Source organism: Tupaia chinensis, unplaced genomic scaffold, assembly GCF_000334495.1.
Source record: "Tupaia chinensis unplaced genomic scaffold, TupChi_1.0 Scaffold000170_1, whole genome shotgun sequence".
Classification (NCBI taxonomy): Eukaryota; Metazoa; Chordata; class Mammalia; order Scandentia; family Tupaiidae; genus Tupaia; species Tupaia belangeri.
In genome coordinates, this window is record NW_006159645.1 from 742,935 (window position 1) to 751,704 (window position 8,770).

Genomic DNA, 8,770 nt, shown 5'->3' on the forward strand with positions numbered 1-8,770 from the left:
AGCCGCTCCCCTCGAAGCCATTCTCAATGGCTATATTAAACTTTAAAAAGAAAGTGCTAAGAGCCTCATATTAGAAATCTATTCAGAATAGCATCTGCTCCTTTCTCTCCAGGGGCCATCTCTGAACAGACTGTGGGGGTGGGATACGTCATGGAGGTTCTCAGGACTTGCCTTTATTCACCTGTGATGCATACATCATAAGACTGTTCACTTGAATGTAGAGATGAGTGCTTCCCTCAGGCTGCTAAGGAAAGACCATCCCTCAGTGCTTTCTCTGCACCTGCAGGAACCTGAAAGCTAGGTGCCCTAGATAGGCAATTCATTTGGTGTGGGGAAGACCCACTGAATCACCTCCCCAGGTGAACTTCCGTGCAGTGCGTGTTGAGAACCACTGCTGGTAAGTGTGCTCTGTCCTCAGACTCCACTGGAAGGGTTGAACTTGGCGTTCGGGGAAGTCCTGGTGCCATGAGGAGGGGGCAGAAGAGTCTGCTTTCACACCACGGCATAAAATTAGAAATCTAGCACTACTCTTGCCTCACCCTAGTCCTGACCAGGGAGGAAGTTTTCACATAAAATGAGAAACAAGAAACCAATAGGAAAAAATTAAGCAGTTCACATCAATGTATGACAATAATATCGATCTACAATTATATGGATATAATGTTTACCTGTTAGAGTTTTTGGTTGTAAGCAACACAAACCTACCCTGGTTAAGTTAAGCCAACACATTTTTGAAGGCATATGGAATGGGTCACAGTCCAAGGAAAAGCAGTGGCCTCAGACAATGCAGGAGCCAGCTACTGCAGTGAACAAGGCTGCAGAATCCTTTCAGGAAATGACGCTAGAGATGTGGCCTTCCATTTGTGATCATTGACTCTTCTCCCAAGATTCAAATCTGCGGTCAGAGGTTCTGAGTGGCTGACATGACTGCCCCTTGGTGCTGTGACTACCAGGTCTAACAACATTCTATCCACTAGGATAGCTCCCCATGGCAAAACTAGAACACTGTAACGGAAGGAAGTGGGGTGACCAGATGTTCACTCTTGTGTCGTGCCATTGATGTGTTTTTGTCTCGGACATAATGTCCTGTGTGGTGGCTGATGCAGGACATCTGCATTCCAAGTAAAGTTATGTCCCAATTGCTACTCCCTTAATGTTACTGATCATTTCAAAAGCGCTGTTCATGGGAACCAGCAGTTAACGTAATGGCTATGTCGCTGGACTCCCACGTAGTCGACCGCAGTTCGCATCCCGGACCCGGTGACTTAAAACTCTCGCCGGGTGCGTGTGCGTGCATGCCCAAGATCCCAAGAGGAGAATGGAGGAGAAGGGATTGCAGCGTGACCATCCCCCCTGGGGGGTGTTTCTCGCTTTCTGTCTCTCTGTCTGTCTGGCGAGCGCACGCGCCCTATAGCGAAAACCTCTCCAAAAAAAAGAAAAAGCACTGTTCATATGTCACTCAATATTGTAATATTCTCAACCACGTTGGACTGAGAAATGTGGGTTTGCCGAGCACAGAGATTATATGAAGACTTGAAAAAGTTCATGGAAAAATTAAATCTATTTTTAATTTACTTTGCTGCAAAAGAATTGGAAATCCATGCATAGTTTTTCATAATACACTTCTTCCATGCACTTTTCGAAGTCTCCTTGCATACCTGTTTAACTTGCTACCACTAGGTGTGCGGAAGCAAAGGACAGAAATAGCCATGCTGGGCTTGCAAAGGTAGCTTCTCCTGTGTCGCTATCATCGTGTCTTTTCAAGCATTGCAAATCAGTGCATACCTTAGCAGTCAACCTTACACCAGGAAACTCTGGATCCACAAAGCCTGGGTTCCGATTCTCTGCTACTTACTCACTATGAGACTTCTCTGTGCCTCAGGGTAGCATACCTGTGAAGAGTTCATATCTGTAGGTACTTCATTCAGTACCTGGCCCATGATAAGTACTCCAAAGCATTTGCTTTGTACCTCGTTTCCTAGTTCCTATTCATGGCGAGAGTTTATGGGAGATGGTAATAAGGGACTTACTCTCATTTCTTTCATTTTTGTTTTTAAGAATTATTTAGGGGGCTAGCAGATGACACGATGGTTGAGGGCACTGGATTCCCACATGGCTGACCACAGTTCAAGTCCCAGACCTAGTGGCTTGCTTTCTCACTTTCTTGCTCTCTCCCTCACTCTGTCTCTCTCTGGTCAAATTAAATACATAAATAAATGAATAAATAAAGTTGAATAAAATAATTCTTTAAGAAAAGAAAAAAAAATTGGGAACCAGCAGTTAGCGTAATGGCTATGTCACTGGACTCCCACGTAGTCGACCGCGGTTCGCGGCCCAGACCCGGTGGCTTAAAACTCACGCCAGGCGTGTGTGCGTGCGTGCCCAAGATCCTGAGAGGAGAATGGAGGAGCCGGGGTTGTGGCATGACCATCCCCCCTGGGGGGTGATTTCTCGCTTTCTGTCTCTATGTCTCTCTCTGTCTAGCGAGCGCACGCGCCCTATAGCAAAAACCTCTCAAAAAAAATTAAATAAAAAAATTTTTTAAATTTTAAAAATTTAAAGATAATTATTTAACTTTATTTATTTATTTTAGTTTGACCAGGGAGAGAGATCGGGGGAAAGTAAGAAAGCAATCCAGCAGGTCTGGGACTCCAGTGCCTTAACCATCATGCCACCTGCCATCCCTGACTTATTCTCATTTCTAAAGTTTGGATCTGCTTCAGAGCAAGCTCTCTGCCCATGTCACAAACTGAGCTTCCCTGGGAGTAGAATATGGATTTGAATCATTTTTGCTCTTCTTTTTGTTCTTTGCTCACTTCTTGGCCCCATGCCATTGCCTTCTGCTGCACTGCACAGCAGAGTATGAAAATCTCCTGAGGTGATCCAGGTGATGCTTCACAACAATGCACGCAGTTCATCCATGACGATCAAGGTCGGTGTGACCAACCCCTCTGCTGTGATTGGTGCAGGACCTGGAGAAATGTATACAGTACCCTGGGGTCCCATACACAGTCACCGCCTCCCCTCCATCGTTCTCACCCTAGATTATTTCCCAATTTCTTCCTGCCATATTTAGTGACTGAAAATACAGGACCCCAAGTAAAATCTGAATTTCAGACAAATGGTGACTACTTTTTATTTGTTGCTTAGCTGACATTCAAATTTAACCAGGTGTCCTATATCTTATCTGGCACCACCACACCAACCTACTGTGAGCACAAGTGCCGCTGGACTGTCTGAGTAGGAGGGTAACGGCTGCTCCAGCTAGCCCTATCCGGAATCTAGGATGCTCCGCAGCTCTCTGTGCCGCTCCCTGGGATCCAGGATGCTCAGAGGCTAGCTTCAATTGACATCATGTCTGCCAACCCCAGCACAAGGCACGTCTCCAGCAACATCATCCCACAGGAAGCTCGCAAATGAGAGGGCTGTGCTCATACAAAGTTAGGGAACTCCACATTCTCTTTCACTCCAGTTACTTCCATCCCAGGTTACAAGTTATTCTTTCCAATATTTTGGTTGTATCGTGTTGTATTTTCTATGTTCTATACTCACTGTTTCATGCAGTGAAACTTTGTTTAGATTGGCACCTTTAGAAATGAATTGCTCTGCTCACTAGGTCTTCTTGTAGCTCAGATCTTCTTTCTAAAGTTAGTTTCTCTCTTCCAAAAAGACATCTTTTAAACAAAGTTTGTTGGGAGCATCCTCTCGGTTTTTGTTTTGTTTTGTTTTGTTTTGTTTTGTCTTAAAATGGCCTTTTTCCACCCTCTTCCTTGAAAGCCCGTTTGAGCATACAGTTCTTCATTGACAGTGATTTTCTCCCTACATCCTATTCTACTTAAGTTTTCACTGTTTCCCAGCTTTGGTGTTGGGGTTAGGACCGCTGTCAGACTGTCAGTCTAGTGGGTGCTTCTCTGTAAGCACTCTGTCTTTTATCTCTAGCAAGTTAGACTCTTTTCTTTTCATAGTTTTATTGCAATAGGTTTAGACATGAGTGTATTTTTCTAATGACGATATGGCTAAGAGTCATAGTGATAACGACATCTATAGATTTGTGTTTTCCATAAATTCCAGCCTATTTTTTGACTATTATCTACTCATGTATTCTCTCTTCTCTTTCCCTCTTTTCTCTCACTCTGGAACTCCCACTGGACGTAGTAACACCTGAACATCCTCCCCTTTTCTTTTAAAGCCTCATAATTCTCTCCATGCTGCACTCTAGATCATTTCTTCAGATATTTCTTCTTTTTTTAAGAATTTTTTAAAATTTAACTTTATTTCTTTATTTTAATTTTACCAGAGAGGGACAGAGTGAGAGAGAAAGCATGAAAGTGAGAAAGCAAGCTGCCAGGTCCAGGACTCGAACTGTGGTTGGCCATGTGGAAATCCAGTGCCCTCAATCACCATGCCACCTGCAGGCCCCCAGATGTATCTTCTGTCTTTTTGCATATCTGTTATTTAATCTGAACATTGAACTTTAATTTCCATAATGATGTTAATTCTCTTTAGAAATTCTATTTGTTTCTTTATCAAATCTGCCTATTCTTTTTTGAAACATCCTATTTCTCGTTTATGTTTCTGATTCTCTCTTTAAACAATTTAAATATTTTTGCTTTATAGTTTATATCCAATAATTCCAATATCTAAAATCTTTGGCAATAAAATGCTGATAGTCATTGTCTCTGTAAACTTATAATAGTCTGTTTCAGTAAGTGTTTTGAAATGTTCGTATTTTGAATTTAAGCTCGATGGACTTCATATGTGCAAATACTGAAAGGCTTGGGTGGAGAATGAGGACTCCAGAAAGAACTTGTGTCTGCTTGCTCCTAGAACATCATAATCTGAAAACATTTCCACTTCTTGCCCTGTAGTTTCTCAAACGATAAAGGTAGTCTCTGACTATGAAACACAATGGGAGACTTTTCTCCATATACATCACACAAATGAGGATAGGAATTTGTTTTTAATTTCCTTTTTCTGTGAATGGATTTCTTCCAGTCTCCCCTTTCACCTGACAAAGTAGACCTCTCAGGATCCAAGTTTAATGCAGAAGTCTCAGTCCCAACCCTGTCCCTTGTACAGTGACTGAAATTCTGAGTGTTGACTTTCCATGATGGGAAAATGGCCTCAGTTCAGAAGGCGCTTCATCGCTAGCTTACTGGTCTACGTTCCTGTCTCCTTTTCATTTTTTTTCTTTGAAGATTTCCCTAATTTTACTCACCTGTGCATATAAAATTGTGTCTATATCTAGAATCTTCCAAGGTTTTATAAAAGATTTTTTAGAATGCCTGTTCACTATTAATGGAAAATGGAGCCCCAGACTGCACTCTGCAGCTCACTTAGAGTCACTTCGCATAACAGCACAGAATGAGGGTCTGAAGCTGACATACCTACACAGCTTTGTTTAAATCAGTATTTCCTGAACTTTAGGTTTTTGACCTTGAAACCCTTCATTCAAATCATACCTATCCTTTAAGAGCTACTAATTCCTGAAATGTTCTTTAAAGAACACTGGTCTAGGGACCAGCAGTTTGGCATAATGGCTATGTCACTGAACTCCCATGTAGTTGACTGTGGTTCAAATCCCAGACCGAGTGGCTTAAACTCATGCCAGGAGCATGTGCTTGCGTGCCCAAGATCCTGAGAGGAGAATGGAGGAGAAGGGATTGCGCCATGGCCCTCCCCCCGGAAGGTGATTTCTCATTTTTTGTCTCTCTCTCTCTCTCTCTGTCTTTCTGGCAAGCACACGTGCCCTATAGCAAAAATCTCTCAGAAGGGGGGAAAAAAAAAAGAAAAGAAAACACTGGCCTAATGATTTAAACAATGATAATAAGTGAGAGAGTCTGGCTGCTAATAGCCAGAGGTCCTTCTGGACAAACTTGAGGCATTTCCAAGAAAAGCTTGGGAAACCAATTGCTTTGGCCTTCCTGAGGGTGTTAGGGCTCGTGTTTGTTTTCGTTCTGTTTTGTTTGGGTCCTGTGTCGACTCCGGAAACACTGTGTATAGGTGCAACCTTCTTGGCTGGCACACAGAACTAATGTTATCGCTCTTCCCACCAGGAAGGAAAGCCCTTGTACCCGAAAGTTTCCATGGTTTTATTCTGAGCACTGAAAGTTTCCAAACCCAGTGTTAAGCAGCAAATTTGGCTGAACAGTTGTATAAAATCTGTTCTGCCATATTTGAACAAGGGAACTTATTATATTTATTTTTAGATGATAAAATGTCTGTTTTTTTGACAGCTCAGGAACAACCAATATTGAAATCGAATTTCACAAAGAGCTGCTCTGGTAGGACAAAACTTAAGTTAGCTCTCCGAAAGTTGATAAAGTTGAAAAGAGCTGCCTAAACAGAATATAATCCTACGCAATGTTCAATCTGAGTCATGGTGAAGTAATATGGACATGCCATGAATTTTTTTTTTTTTACTCTGGAGCATAAATATTCCATTTGCTTCTGGAATAAGATTTTTGTAACTATAGCTTTGCATCATTAGAAAAATTGATCCTTGCAACATTTTCAGGGACTAGGAGAGTAGGAAATTGCAGTGGACCTTTTAGTAATGCAGTGTTAAAATAAAAACTTATAGAGGAAAAAAATAAGAAAAAACAGATTTATCTAGGAAGTGTTTTTAATTTTTTTTTTTTTTAATTTTTTGGTTGGTGACAGTAAAAAAATTTTCTGCAGACTGGAGAATGAACTTGGGATCTTTTCCAGGTCTAAAGACTGCCGTCGAGTTTTCTTTACTGCACTTCAGCTATAGATTTACTAGAAAAGCTTTTGGAATAATGTAATTCACAAGAAAGAATAACCAATAAGCAGCGAGTTGATTAATCAAAGTATATTAAATACCTACTCTGTGCAAGAGATTCAAAGAAGCAATGGTTCCTTCCTTTGAAAGTTTCCAGTGTATGCTGGAAAAAAAAAAAGATAAATATGTGTGAAAAGCTACAAGCAAGACATTTCCTTTTTAACAGTTGCATGTATGAAAGCCCCTGATAAATCCTCTTTGAGCTTACAGTTAAAATGCCTATTAAGAAGCAGAAAATGCAAAAACTTATGACACAAAGAAAAGCAAAAATTTCCAGACCATGATTCCATAATCACTGAAAATAACAGTGAAGCTTTATGTAGAAAAGCACACTCTATCCTCTTGTACTTCATGGCATGAAACAGCAGATCCACCCCACCTCGAAGATTCCCCTTCTTTGCTGAAAGAACGAAACGCTCAGAATCAGGAACCCTGGGAGAACCAGGCATCTCTCACTCCTGGGTACATATTGCATTTTGGGATTGGTGACAGAACTGTTTCCATTTTGCCAACCACACCACTGTCTGTTCTTTTGTTTTCTTTTTCTTTTTTCTTTTTAGAGATTTTTGCATGTGTGCTTGACAGAGAGACAGAAAGCAAGAAATCACTCCCTAAGGGGGTTGGCTATGCCACAATCCCTTCTCCTTCATTTTCCTTTTGGGATTTTGGGCATGTATGTCTGGCATGACCACTGTCTTTTAAATGTATTTTATGTCAAAATTAAAAAAAAAAAAAAAATCAGCAGAAAAAGTAGAAAAGACTTTGGCACGTGGCATCCTGGGGTGTGTTAAGCCCAGTAACCATAGGATAGCCAGGATGAAATCCGATAGTAGTCAGTGAAGGAGACTTCATGTTCTTCATGGTTTCCATTAGAAAGCTAGGCAGTATATGTAAGAACTCTCTCCTCGGGACAGGAAAAGTTAAAAAAAGATATGTCTGCTAAATTCTGGGACTTAGGTAGAGAATGTTTAAAGATAAAGGGAAAAATATGGAGTCTACGTGGCAAAGGCAGATGACAGCAAATACCAAGTATGACGTGTGAGTCAAGAATCAGGCTTTCTTGAGGTAAATGTGTACGGCCAGCAAGCAGAGACCTCAGTGCCCTCTTCCCCCACCCATTCTCTTAAGAGCTGAGGGAGAGATGTACTGTTACCCAACACACGGCACGTTTATGGGCCGGAGGAAGAGCTTGCCTCTGTTCCTCCAACTTTCTGCAATGCAAATATGAGAACAGCCTTGGAGATAAAGAGTCAACTCTTGGGGCATAATGCCAAGCAGTTTGACTACATAGGCAGCCTGCAGGGAGCTGTCTGCAAACTCAGACACTCAGCACCTGGCAACCTTGTAAGAAGCTGGATTCAGGCTGCTTGAAGAAGGGCTGCCCAGTCCTAGGGAAAACTGATGTACCCAAGCCCCAGCCCTCAGTCACTCTGAGCTTTAGGGGTCATTCAACAAACAGCCCTACTTTTTTTTTTTTTTAATTTATTCATTCTCTACATTAATTCACTATACACCATTACAACACACAAATGAATTTTCCATCCAAAATACACTGTGCATTGGCTCAATCAAGCACATCAACATACATGTTCTCAGCAAATAATTTTCCAATTCTTATGTCCTGCATACCTTGCCTTTTGTTTTGCCATCCTTGATTCCCCATCCCCCACCCTCTGCCATGTCCCATCCTCCTCCCACATTGTCCCTGGCATCCACGGTTGCCCTCCATGCCTTCCCCCCACCCCGCCCCGCATTCAAGCCAATGAACTTAATTAGTCTAAATATATCCAAAAGCTAGCACAGCTGACACATACCTATACATGAACCCAAGTCTGACTTTAGGCATAAACCCCAGTGAGTAGAATGAACATACTATAAAGTAGTACCCAGCTGGGCCCATACAGCTCGCTGCAGTCGTCAAATATGCAATTTTTTTAAAATGATACAAACAGTTTTACCGTTTTT